The sequence below is a fragment of the Cynocephalus volans genome, chromosome 8 (genome assembly GCF_027409185.1).
Source record: "Cynocephalus volans isolate mCynVol1 chromosome 8, mCynVol1.pri, whole genome shotgun sequence".
In the NCBI taxonomy this organism is placed as follows: Eukaryota; Metazoa; Chordata; class Mammalia; order Dermoptera; family Cynocephalidae; genus Cynocephalus; species Cynocephalus volans.
In genome coordinates this window covers 117,966,575-117,980,005 of record NC_084467.1, presented here as the reverse complement: position 1 = coordinate 117,980,005, position 13,431 = coordinate 117,966,575, and positions in this window count along the sequence as shown.

Below are 13,431 nucleotides of genomic sequence, written 5' to 3'. Positions count from 1 at the left end.
CTGAGGCTAGCGGTGGACGACTAACTTGGGGTTTAGGAAACACCTGCTCCTTAGGTTCCCAGATTAGTATTCCTGGGTTATATTCTGTCTAGCCCTCTTCAGCACACAAGGTGAGAGAAAACCTTAGTCCCAGAACCCAAAGTTGTGTAAACTTCAGGCACTTGGCTCTAATGGATTTCATCCTCCCTACTCTCATCCTTGCTGGCACCTCCCAGTATTGCCCAGTCCTTCCAAAGGCCCTGGCTCTGGTCCCTGTCACCAGGCTCAATACCAGAAAGGACTGTGTCCTTCCTCTGCCCATATGGCCTGCTGGGGCTCTGTGTCATGCCCTGCACTGGGACTAGAGCACAGCCCAAGGCCCTGCTGCTCACACATTTAGGGCTCAGACAAATAACACCCAGGGTCCATTCTTCATCCTCACGTTACTGACCACTCTCCCCGTGTGGGAGAGCTGAGGCTCTGGGAGTCTCCTTCTTCTTGTCCACCAGAAACCTCAGACTTCAGGACACACATGAGTGTACACACCTGGTCCCTTGACCTGGGGTGCCTGGGTTTGACTACTGCTTCCTTTGGACACAGCCAGTGGTACCACTTTGGATCAAGGCCCTTGGAGTAAGAGGAGCAAAGGAGAGATAAAGGAACACTGGAAGGCAGGAGATTGGAAGGCCATGATGACTGGGCGGGGGAGTGAGCTTGAGAGAAAATCACAGATCAGAAAGGGGATTGGCAAAGGGCAGGACGGGTGATCCTGAATCAAATGTCTGGTTGATGCGGGAAGATCTGGGAAGTAGGGGTGTGTATGTGTGTGAGAGGTAAGATCTAAGAAGTAGGAGTGTGTGTGGGGGGACTCTGAGAAGCAGGGGTATGTGTTGGGGGAGAATCTGAGAGGGAGGGATGTGTGTGGGGGGAGAAGATGTGGGAAGTAGGGGTGTGTGTGGAGGGGAAGATCTGGAGAGTGGGGGTATGTGTGTGAGAGAGAGTCTGAGAGAGGTCGGGGACAGATGGAGGAATGTCTCGGTGCTTGTGTGTGTGTATGTGTGCTAGTTAGTGACTGAAGAGGACATGAGTGTGTGGGATCCTGTGTGTGGTATGAGACTGTGAATGTGCCAAATAGTGATTCCAAAGGAGGAGCTCCTCAAAAGAGGAGAAGACAACCTTCATTTGGGGGTGTGGCCATTCTTACAAATCAGCTGTCTGTATACGAACGAACGTGTGCTCTTACACAGGTGTGTGAGGCTGTGTACGCGTGTGCGTGTGCGTCAAGTGCGTGGGCCAGCGGGCAGCTGGTGTGAAGCCGGCTGTGGGTGCACGTGCGAGTCCAGGGAGAATATGTATGTGCCCCGGGGATGGGGTGGGGATGCTGCTCAGTTGCAGATGGGCTTCTGAGGTCTCCAAGAAACAGTTTTGTTTCCTAAGTGACTGGCCTCCTGGGGCCTCCAGCCCAGACTTGAAGGTTGTTTCAAGATCATGAAAGAAAGAGTGGAAGAGGGACAGTGGGAGGGGAGGAAGAGCTGGGAGCTCTGTCACCCCTTGGCCCTTCTTCCCACCCCCTCGCCCCACTTTCCTGCCCCAGTCCTGATTTGGGCCCAGCTCCCCAGTCCTGCGGCTCTATCCTGCCTCCTGCTGCCAACCCTCTTGGACGTCTTTCCTTCTGTCCCTTCTTCTATCCACTCCCACTCTCCTTTTCTTTTGTTCTTCAGGGCTTCCAGGGCCTTCTGGTGGTGTGGGTGAAAATCTTCTGCTTCCAAGGGGAGGCTGCCTTGGGGTGATAGGATGGGCAGGAGCCTGGGAAGGCCTAGAGTGGCCATGACAAGTGTCCAAGCAAAGTGCCTTCTCCAGCCCCTTCTCCTCCCATCACTCAGATTGTAGTGACCTTGCTGGGGGTAGGTTGGGCTGGGGGTCACTGAGTGGCTGTTCAAGTCCTGATGCTGCCTCAGTTTCCCCACTCGATCACAAGGATGGTGTTGGATTTTCTCGCCATCTCTCCCTTGACATCTGATCCTCTGTTTTCTTCCTGGTCTTTCTGTTCCATCTACTTGAAGCAGGTTTTAAAAATCTCTTCCTCTGTCTCTCTTGTTATGTCATCTTTAATCTTTCCCCTAAATTATTTTTGTTATCCTTTTTATTGTTAAAGCCACATTATGTAGAATTCAGGAAATGAGAGGAAAAAAACCACCTGGTAGTATTTCCCTCCATCTCTGTGCCTCTGCTTCATTCCTACCTCTTTTTGTCCTCCTTACTTCCCTCTGTGTTTGCACAGCTCCACGTTGCCTTCCTACCATTCTGAATGGCAGTGTTTCCCAAAAGGCTCTTCCATACAGGTGGAAGTCTGATGGAGAAAATGGGAAGGATTCACGGTATGGCCGTGGGCATGATGGCCCAGGGCTGTTCTGTGCCTCTGTTTTCCCACCTGCCCTTCCCCGCGATCCCCATCATGGTCTAACTTGATGGGTACTTGCCTGCAAGTCAGGTCAGCTAAGGTTAGTCCTACTGGGGCCACTAGCCACATGTGTGACATTGCACAAGAGGCTCCTCTACTCTGGCCTTGGTGTCATCATCTGAATGACAAGGAGCAGGACTAGAAGATCCCTGAGATCCTTTTCTAGCTCTGATGATCACCAAATTCCAGACTACTTCCTCCTCAGCTCATGGCTCAGCTCAGGTGAACAGCAGACATTGCCTGCAGTCATATTTGTGTGAGAACTGTCAGTTGGAGACCTGGGTATACAAGGAGATCCAAGGCGGGAGGGACTCCAATTTTGTTTCTTAGCATGGGGGCAGGTGGTCCCACTTTGTTAGTATGACCCACAGTAACGAGCTTGATCCGTTTACTCTTGGCATAGAAACAAGGAAGGGCTCGAGGTGTGGGCAGTGACTACCCTGGTTTCATACAGAGAGGCACTGTGAGAGGTGGGACAGGGTCTGTGTATCTTTTGGGGAGAAGGGCAGGGCTAGGGGTGAGGCTGAGGAAACTTGACGTCTCATGGCTGGTATTTGACCAGCAAATACCAGAAGAGTCTGTTTACAGAGATTCTTTGGGCTGGGAAGAGTATGTTAGGGGATATGGGGAAGATGGAGTTAATAGGTCTTGCTGAGTATGGGGGGCAAGGGTCACAGCTGGGCCCTCTAGGGTTCCTGTTTGCTTTTGATTCCATCTGGGCAGGGAGGAGCACCCCCCACCCCCAGCCCCCCGAGGCAGGTTTGCTTTGGCCAGAGATCTGACCCAGCCAGTGGCCCAGAACACCCTGCCTCCCTGCTCCCCCTATCAAGAGGCAGCATGGCTTGGCCCCCAGCTCTTCCTTCCTACCTCCTTCTTCCCTTGTCAGGCCCCCTCCACTTGGCTCAGGATACAGCTGTTTGTATGCCTGTCCCCTTCGGCGTTCTGGATGTCCAGCTAGGACAGGATGGCCTGCAAACATTTGGCACATAGGGCCACGGCCTCCCTCCCCACACAGCAGACTCTATTTGGAACTTCAGGGATCCTGACCTCCTTTGGGCCTCAGTTTCTCTGAAAGTCCAGGACTCTTTTGCTCTTGTGCTCCTGTCTGGATGTTCTCACCATTGCTGCTTGGGGAATGTGAGCACTCTCCCTGGGTGACTTAATCAACAGTGCATGCTTTTCAATGCTATTGCCTCATTCAAACATTCAATCAGTGTTTGCTGAGCATTTACTGCATGCCATATACTGTGCAAGGGGCCAGAGAAACAATCACAATCAAGGGAAACAGGGTTCCTACTGTCATGGTCCTTTTGCTCAGAATTTCATGTGACCAAATCCCTCCACCTCATTGCTTGACCCTGTCTTCCTAGGGCAAGCTCCTAGCTCTTGGTGACTCTTCCCACCACCCATTCCATCAAGCTTCCCCCCACTTCTTTTCCTCCATTTCTGTTGAGTGAAGTTGGGTGGGTCTGGGCTCTGCCTCCTGCCTGAGTGATATTCCTATCCCAGAGATGTGGGAGCAAAGACTGGGTCATGCATTCTGGAAACCATCCTGTGCTGGATTGGAGGGAGGGCAGAGGCTTTCAGCCTAGGACTTGCTCCACCATTAACAAGTTAATGTGCACCTGAATAAGTCCTTTACCTCTTATCAATAAAGCAAGGGGGTTGGACCAGCTAGGGATACTCACCAAGCTACATGTTAATGCTACATGCTGGGCTTCACCCCGAGGGATCGTGTTTTAATTGGCCTGAAGTGGGACTTAGGCATCAGTTGTTTTTAAAAGTTCCTTAGATGATTCAATGGGAAGGCACACTTAACTTCCAGAAGATAAAGGGGAGGGAAAAGTGCCAACATCAAGCATCTGTGTTGAGCCAGGCACTGCTGGCTGCTGGTTGCACACCATTGCATTTAGAGGGTGATGGGAGCTCCAAGAAGGGGGAGATGGTTCTCAGCTGGATGAATCAGGAAGGTCTTCATGGAGGAGATGGCATTTTAGTTGGGCCTTGACTGATAGGTAGGATCTAGCTCAGAGAGACAAAGGAGAGGGAACAATGTGAGCACAGGCACAGAGGGCTGGAGCACACAGTGCACACAGAAGAAACATGGGAGGCAATACTGTAAATGAAGGTTGGAACCATCTCAGGGAGGGCCTTGAATGCCTAAGTGCCATTCTAAATGCCAGTGTTTCCTAAAAGGCTCTGATGATAAGAATCACCTGGGTGATTGTCAAAAATATAGAACAGTAGGCACATCTCTTAGAGATTCTGATTCATGAGGGCAGGGGTGGGGAGTGGGAGTCTGTATTTTTACCAGCAAGCAAATTTGAGAAATATTGCTGTAAACAGTAAGGAGCCATTTAAATTTTGAGCAGGGGAGTAATCGCATTCAAATTCTGCCCTAGGAAGGCTCATCTGATTGCAGGGCGTGTGTGTGTATATGAGCGTTGGACTGGAAGGGAAAGGGGGCAATAGGGGGTGAGGGCCTGCAGAAAGACAGTAGCGTTGACAGTGAGGAGACAGAGATGGATGTGAAAGGTCTTTGGGAGGTAGACTTTCAGGAGTTGGCAACTGATTGGACATTAGGGTAAGGAAGGAAGGAAATGGAGACGGGGAGATGGGGATATTGGTGCAAAGATAACTAAAATAAGGGTAAGGAAGAAAGGAAGCTGTTTAGGAGAGAGGCCACAAGTCTGCTTTGGGGCATATTAAGTTTGAGGTGCTACTGGCAGGGCTCCAGGTGAAGGTGCTCAGTGGGTGATGGAAATGGGGCCAGAGCTTGGGAAAAAGCATGGGCCATGGCAATCACCTGAGCCAGGAGAGCAGGAGCTGAACCAGGAGCTGGAGGAAAAAGGGCCAGAGATCTTGGACACAACCTTGGGTAACACCTAGGGATGAGAAGGAGGATCTGGAGGGTGGGGAAGTAGAGAAGCCAGAGACATGGGAGAACTAGACCAAGTAAAGGGGCCCGAGAGCTAAGAGAGAAAAAAGTTTCCAGGGTCCAGGAACTAACAATTTCAGATTTCAGATGCGAAAGGAAAATGAAAGCTCGTCACTTTTTTGTCAGCTCAGAGGTCACTAGTGTGACCTTTGAGAAAAACATTTTCATAGAGGGTCAGGTTTGAAAATAAAATTGTGAAGGGTTGGAGAGTATGTGATGAGGAACTGAGGCAGGGGTGTAGGTTACCCTTTCCCGAGAGGATTGCAGGAAATGGAAGGAGAAAGAAGACAGCGGGGAACTGAGAGAGCAGAGAGGTGGGAACTAGGGGACAGGTGTGATCGTTTAAAAGACTCTCCTCTCCTTTGCCGCTGGCCCCACTCTGCCTGAGTGCCCTAGCTTTGATCATAACGAGGCACTGTGACATGTACATACATTCTCGTTTCATCTTCACAATACTCCTCAGAAAACAATAAGGTCAATACTATAATCATTCTCATTTTACAGATGATGAAACTAAGGCTAGAGAAAAATCAGTAACAGGATTCCCAGTAACAGCCTGGTAAATCCAGGTCTGCCCAAAGCTATGCTGTCTGGTTCTGAAATCCCAGCCCCCAAATTTTATACTTGGTTGCGAGAGCTCCTCATTGGTAACCTGCCTCATTCTCTAATTTTCAGGTTTGTTCTGTCCAGTCCCCTTTCCCCAGGGATATCTAGTTTGGGAGCTGGCATCCTCCATGCCCATGCTCAGTGCCTCAGTGCCCACCTAGAGTGGTCAGTCCTGCTTGCCTGGGTTCCCCATCACCCTGTCCTGCCAGCTGGTTGGACTTCCACATCTTGGTCGTTCTCCCAGACCCCAGCTTCTCTGGATGATGATTTGTGCTGTACAGATGCAGCATGGCAACAGGGTTAAGAACTGGGGCTGTGGAGTGTTTTGAGAGCCCCCAGCTAAATCGGGGTTCCAGTACTGGAGCGGTTAGCAAACTTTCCCTAACGGGAAGCAAATGGGAGCTGGATGTGGGTGTTTACAGTGTGCCTTCTTTTACCTGGCAGATGGCCTAATGCCTACTTATTGGACCTGCGACCAGGGGGTACCTCACATGAAAACTTGTTTATACTGGCATATGCTCTTGTGGCTCTTGTCTGACACGTGTCCAGTTTATGCCTGCCTGACCATTGCTCTGGCACTGGAAGCCTGACCTTGTGCTCTCCTCGGCGTCCCGGGGAAAACCTGGCCTCCAGCCCCTGGTTCTTCAGATGCAAAGCGCAAATTCAATACACCACCACGACAGGAAACAAGTTCAAAGGTTTTTACTTACAGGCCCTGTGCAGGGAGGACCTAATGAGTCGGAGGGCAGTCCTCCATCCCCAGGCCACGTGAGGCAGGCATGAAGAGTCAGGCAGAGAGAAGGAGGGACAGCGTGACAACTAGCAGTATGTATAAGGATCTAGGGTGTGGATCACTCTGAGTTCACGGGCAAATGCCTGAATGGTCCATTTAGAGGAAGCCTTGGGAAACTGGGGGTCCAGTCTGCTAGGTGGGAGAGATGCATCTAAGTTTTATCTCTGGCCACCACCTTGAACAATTTGGGTGTGGTGTAGAACTGAAAACTATGTCAAGGGTGACTGAGCCCTGCTTCTAGTATAAGAAAGTTAAACTTATGTTCACAATGTATGCTGAGGCAACATAAAATTATAAAATTTTATTACACAGAGTCAGAATGCCTGGATAAGAAATCCTAAGACTATCACTAATTGGACACATTTTTTAGCTTCTCCAAACTTCGGTTTCTTTAGCAGCGCTAACTCGTAGAGTTGGTTTGAGAATTAAAATCCTCAGTGAATGTTAGCTATTATTTTCTGCCCTCGATTTCCAATGTCTTGGCCTTTGGACTGCAAATTCTCTTTCAGCTGGATCTGATCTCCAGCTCCCTTCTCTGCCCAGGGGACAGAACTTAGCCTTCCTAGGCTGCCCAGGAAGCCAGTTTGGTTTGTTTCCTGAGGGATAGAAGATTCAGGTTCTGAAATAGGAGGAGAAACTTTCTACCAGCTGTGGATGGACGTGGTCAGTGTGAGATGGATTCCAGAGGAAACAATAGTGCCCACTGAGGAGGTGATGAGGCCACCAGAAAAAGGATCCAGATTTCCTGTCTTGTCACTCACTGCTCACTCACTTGCTCGGTCACTCAGCAAATGTCTATTGAACTTCTACTCCTCGCCTGGTGACTATGCTAGGTAGGCATGAGGACAGAGCAAAAAAGAGTTAACAGTGGCCCTGAGAATCTCACAGCCAAGATGGAGAGGCAGATATAAACAAGTCTTGTAATTATAACACAGAGTGGGAGACATCATCAAAGGGCCAAGGACAGGGTGCTGTGGGGTTAAGGGGGGTCACGTAAGCACCGGGACTCTGGGCTCACAGTGTCTCCCATGACCAGCTCGTTCCCCCAACCCCCAATCCCATTCCATCTGTCTCTTTGTTTTTGCAATCTTTATTCCTGGCTTGTTTCCCCTTCACTTTCCTAATAGAGAGTCCTTGGAAAAATTCCACTCTTGTTTCAGTTGGACTAGGAAAAAGGGGAATTGTCCACTCTTCAGCCAGAATAGCCCAGGGGTGCTGGGTGCCTAGAGAGTCCAGGTGGATAAGTGGAGGAGGCAGGGACTTTCCGGAGGGAGGCCGGGGAAGGGCCTGTGGCGCTGGGGCAGGGAGAGAAGAGACTGGAGGAGCTGAGGTGGCTGTGTTCTCCCCATACCCTCTTCCCAGAACTCTTCTCATGGTCCCCTGTCCTCTGTTCTGACTGGAAGGAAGAGCAGAGACCCCTTTCCACCGCAGAGGACCCAGTGAAGCCCAGTTCCATTGCTCTTTCCCCACCTCGGGGACTTTGAAGTGCTGGGACCCCAGAGCTAGAAGTGAGTCTTCAACATTATTTGCAGCAGAGGGCTCTGTGTGTGTGTGTGTGTGAAATCCCCCCTCGTCCCTCTCAACCATACCACCACACACACCTTCACATTTCCTCTTTTCCTGGGCCTCCAGCACTGCATTCATCCAACAAATATTTATTGAACACCCATTATGTTCTAGAAGCTAGAGATACATTAGTAGAATAAGACAGTTATTTCAAAAGGTTGCAAAGTATCAGGTGTGTGTATGCGTGTGTCCCCACACACGTGCTTCTTTGAATAGATATGTGCAGGTTGGGTAAGCAAGCAGAAGAAGAATGTTTGGGAAGCTTAAGTTTGAGAATCAGGCTTTGTTTGCATCTGGGTGCTACCATTTGACAGCTACGTGACTTGGGGTAAATTATATAACCTCTCTGTGCCTCTGTTTTCCATCTGTAAGATAGAAATGACCATCACGCTTATGTCATGGGTTTGTTGTGAAGACTAAATGAATGGATGCGTGCAGCGTGTCTATGATAGTGCCCAGAACAGAGTAGGTGCTCAGCAAGCATCAGCAATGATCAGTGCCTCCTTCTCACCTTGCTTGGAGCTGGGTGGAGACAAACTTGTAAATGACCTCTTCTCTAAATGTGCCTCTTGCTCAACCTCAGTGACTCAGAGGCAGCCAACTGGTGCCAACCACCTCCTGCCGCCTGAGGCTCATCTACAACACTCAGCCCCCACACCCTTGTCTAACCAAACCACTGCCAGCTCCTACCCTTGGCTGACTAGCCCCTGAGGCTGCTCTGGTTGGGGAAGAGGTGATATCACACAGCAGGGTTGACTCAGTCCTGCACTGCCCCACCAGACATATGCATTCTCTACCAGTTCCCTCTCAGCTGGATGGGAATGGGGGAGAGGGACGAGGGAGCATCTGGGGTGGAGTCTAGGCACCCACCCTATGGGACTGGGAACAAAGAACTTGTCAGAGAGAGAGGCTGAGGAGATTCTAGCTCAGAGGGATCCATGTGAGGCATCCCAGAGTGGGTGGCAGCTGGCACTCGGCCTGGGTACAGAAATGGCAGTGTCTCCTCAGGAGTCAGGGCCAGGATGTGCCAAGGCCTCTGTGGCATTGTGGCTCCCCTGTTCTTGAACAGCTGTGCTGCCCCCTTGGCACTGTGTTTGAGAACTTAGGCAGGAATGTAGGCTCAGCCAGGGCAAGAGGGGGGTTCAGGGAATAGACACACAGATACACACACACAGTCCACCATGAGGGTGCAGACCCCCGGCCCAAGGAGGAAGGAGGGAGAAGGTGGAGTGTGCATGTGTGCATGTGTGTGGGAGGGGGAGATGGCTTTGTGGTTCTGTGAGTGTGTTTGGCTGTGCATGATGTCTGTGTGTTTAGCGTTGTAGGTGCACCTCTGCTTCAGTGAAACTCTTCGTGAGTCTGTTGTCAGGGTGAGGGTAGGTTTTCGTTCTTCCTCTGTCTCTGATGCTTTGCTTGGGCCTCGCAGCATCTCAGCAGAGAGAATTTTTCTCTTTTGGGAGGGTGGGAAAATATAACTCATCAGGGCAGCATGGGTCAAGGCTTTATAAACACACACAAATCACAGGACATTTTTGTCATCCTTAGCTCCCCACGAAGCTGAGGTTTATACACATTTAAAAGAGAGTGAGCTAGTCTTATGTGTGAGTTTCTGTCATTTCTATGTCTTAGTGTCTGGTGAGTGTGTGTGCTTGTTTATTTGATGTTTTTGTCTCCACAGCAGTATCTGTGTCTGCAGCTCGGTGTGCACTTGTGTGTGCTGGGTTCATGTTTAACTTTGCCTCTAGTGCTGTTTGCCTTTAAGAAGCAATGTCGCAGGGATTAGGAGCACAGGTTCCACAGTTAGACAACCCTAGGTTCAAATTCGAGTTTGGACAGTAACCAACCCATTAATCTTGAACAAGTACCTCCACTTCTCTATGCCTCAGTTTTCTCACAAGGATAACAGCACTAACCTCACAAGGTTCTGGTAAGGATTAAATACGGTACACAGCTGGCACAGGTCAGAATCCATTAACAGTCCTGTCTTTGAAGGTGCTCCTCTCTGAGAGCCATGTCTCCTTGGTTGTGACTGCAGTGTGTGACATCTCAGCCAGATTATAAACTGCTTAAGGGGAAAGCGCGGGTCTTAATGATCTTTAATGTTACTAATGACACCTCGGTGCCACCTCAGCACCTTGTACATATGTCACCTAGCAGTGAAATGAACTAAACAAGCATGTGAGACAGGACTGGTGTCTGGTATATGCTATACCTGGAAGTACATGGGGGCAGGTGGGAGCTGGTGATGGCATAGTGACAACACAGCCCAGCCAGGCATCAGGGTCCCCGTGGGCACTACTGCTCACCCCACCCATGTCTCTCTTCAGTCCCAGGCTCCCTCCCCCTTCATTTCTCAGCATTGCCTGGAGACTCACTGAAAGGCTTCCTTCCTCCTTTCTCCTCTCACTCCACCCCAGGGCACCAGCCTAGGTGCTGGGTAAGCCTATGTGTGTTTTTTATGGGTGTGATGAGTGGGTATGGGAGTGCTCTCCAGTCTACATGATATATTCCTCCTTTGCAGCATGTGCATCGCTCTGTTGGGAGGTTTGCGCGATGTCCTTGTGTGTGGAGCCCCCTCCCTTACAGTGGGTACGTGTGTCTGTGTGTGGCCAGCCGCGTGCCTAGGGCCTGCTCTCCTCCCCCAGCTCTCCCAGTTACGTAAGCTGCTGAGGGGCCAGTCAGGCCTAAGCTGTGGGCTCCCCCTACTGGCCATCTCGGGAACCCACAGTCTGGGGAGGGGCAGGTGGAAGGAACTGTGTTCTGCCTCATCCCTTCTGGAGACACCAGTCCAGTCCTCAACACCTACCTTTCCCCAGCTCCTTCCCAACCCCAAGCCATGGGGTGTGGGAGGGTCCCTCAGTGCCCTGAAGATCTCCCTCATAGCACTCATATTGGAGGTTGGTTATTATATATTTATGGTATGTCTCCATAGCTCATATGACTGTATTCCCCAAGGGCAGGGGACCACCTCGATCTTGTTTACCACAGCAGCCTTGTTTACCATGGCGGCCTTGTTTACCAGGGCATCTACAGGGCCCACCCAGCACAAGGCCTGGTCCAATCAGTATTTGTCAAATGAATGAGTTCACAGGGTAGAGAGGCTTGGGAGGAGAGACAGTGGAGTATAGGAAGAAGTGAGGCTCTGGGGACAGACAAGATTGAGCTCAAGTCACACCTTGGCCACTTGAAAACTGTGTGGTCTAGGGCAAGATCCCTCTGAACCTCATGTTTCTCTTCTGTTAAGTGACACCATCTTGGGGCTGGCCCATGGCTCCCCTGGGAGAGTGCGGTGCTGATAACACCAAGGCCAAGGGTTTGGATCCCTATATAGGCATGGCTGGTTAGCTCACTTGGGAGAGCGTGGTGCTGACAACACCAAGGGTTAAGATCCCCTTACCGGTCAACTTAAAAAAAAAAAAAAGATGACACCATCTTACAAAATATGCTCTAAACCCTAGAAATAGTATCCAAAAGGGCCTTACTGTGTAAGCATTTCATAAATGGCATCTATTATTATTATTATTATTGTTATTATTATTATTATTATTATTTGTGACATTTCTTAATTGGGAAGGCATTAAATCCACTCAAGTCCCAAATAAAAAGAGAGTGGTTTTCCTCCAAAAGTTTCCCTATGACTTTGCTTCCACATAGTCCAGTACAGCCTATGGATGGATTTAGATGAAATGGTCTGCAGAAACCAGGCTGCGGATACGTCAAAGTGGGAATAAACAGGTACCCTGCTGCCCTGTTCTGGACCAGTCCTGGCAGTATTGGGAGGCAAGGGCTGGACCTCTGACGTCCCTTCTGGCTCAGTTTCCCGTTTCTCAAGTTCCCGAATGTGGCTTCTGCCTCAGTTTCCCGTTTCTCAAGTTCCCGAATGTGGCTTCAACTAGCAACTCCATGAGCACCTCCTCTGAGTCAGAAACTGCGTCAGCTTCTGGGAATAGAAAGTCAAGGAAGGTCTGGTCTGGCTTGTGCCACTTCCCCCTCTGGGCCTCAGTTGCCTCCTCTGTAAAGGGGGGTGGAGAGTAAGTGGGCGGTTGGAGGGTGAAGGGTGCTGGATGAGCACCTCCCACTGATGGCCGGGTTGATCGTCTCTGCTTTGCAGACCTGGCTATCCCATCTCTCCATTCCGTACGCTCACCCTTCCTGCCCCTCCCCACTCCTCACCGTCTTCACACTTGAGGAAAAGAGAGCACCTAGGAAGGATGTCACCTCCATTCTCCCACCTCCAAGGCAGGCCCCACCTTGCTCAATACAGAGCCATGTCCATCTCTCCTCATCGGACAAAGAAACTCCTTCACCTAAACCATAGGTCTAAACTAGGTCTAAACTAAACTTTTTAGGGAGCAGTTTAAATAATAATTCAAAAACAAAACAAAACAAAACGCTCATCTCCTATTTCCTGTTAGTTATTCTGTGTCAAGAACCTTATCTACATTATCTCAATTAAACGTATCAATAACTCTTTCGGTGGATGTCATCAACCTCAGTTCAGTTTTCAGAGGAGAAAACAGGTTGCAGGAGGTTAAGCGACTGGATCAGAATCACCCAACCAGGAAGTGAAGGCGCCCAGACGGCCCACCCTCCTAACCCACTTTCCTATGGTTTTGCTCTCTGAGGGTGTGGCGAACAGGTCTCCAGTGACCTTCCAGATCCCCGAAGCGCCCTTCCGCCCAAAACCTTCACTTTCGGGAAGTCCTGTGTCCTGCCCACACCCACATCGGCAGGGTTTGCAGCGAGGACTAGCGACCCAGAGCTAATAACTGGATTCTAAGTGCGTGGCGACAGTCACCTCCCCGGCCCCAGAGCCCCTGCACCCAACTCTCAGGGAAAGGCCAGCAGGTGCGGGGCGGGGGTGCGCTCTGTGGGAGGATGGCTGGGGATTTGGACGAGCCGAGGCGCCGCCAGCTCATTCGGGCTGGAGACCCGGAGCGGAGCCAGGGCTAGAGTCTGGCGGGGCGGGGCGGGGCGGGGCGAGGCGGGGACGGTCTCCCGAGCGGCCGAGGGCGGGAGGGAAAGCAGCAGGGGGAGGAGGAGGAGGAAGGCGGAGGGCGGGGACTTGGCAGCTCCCGCTCGGCTCGG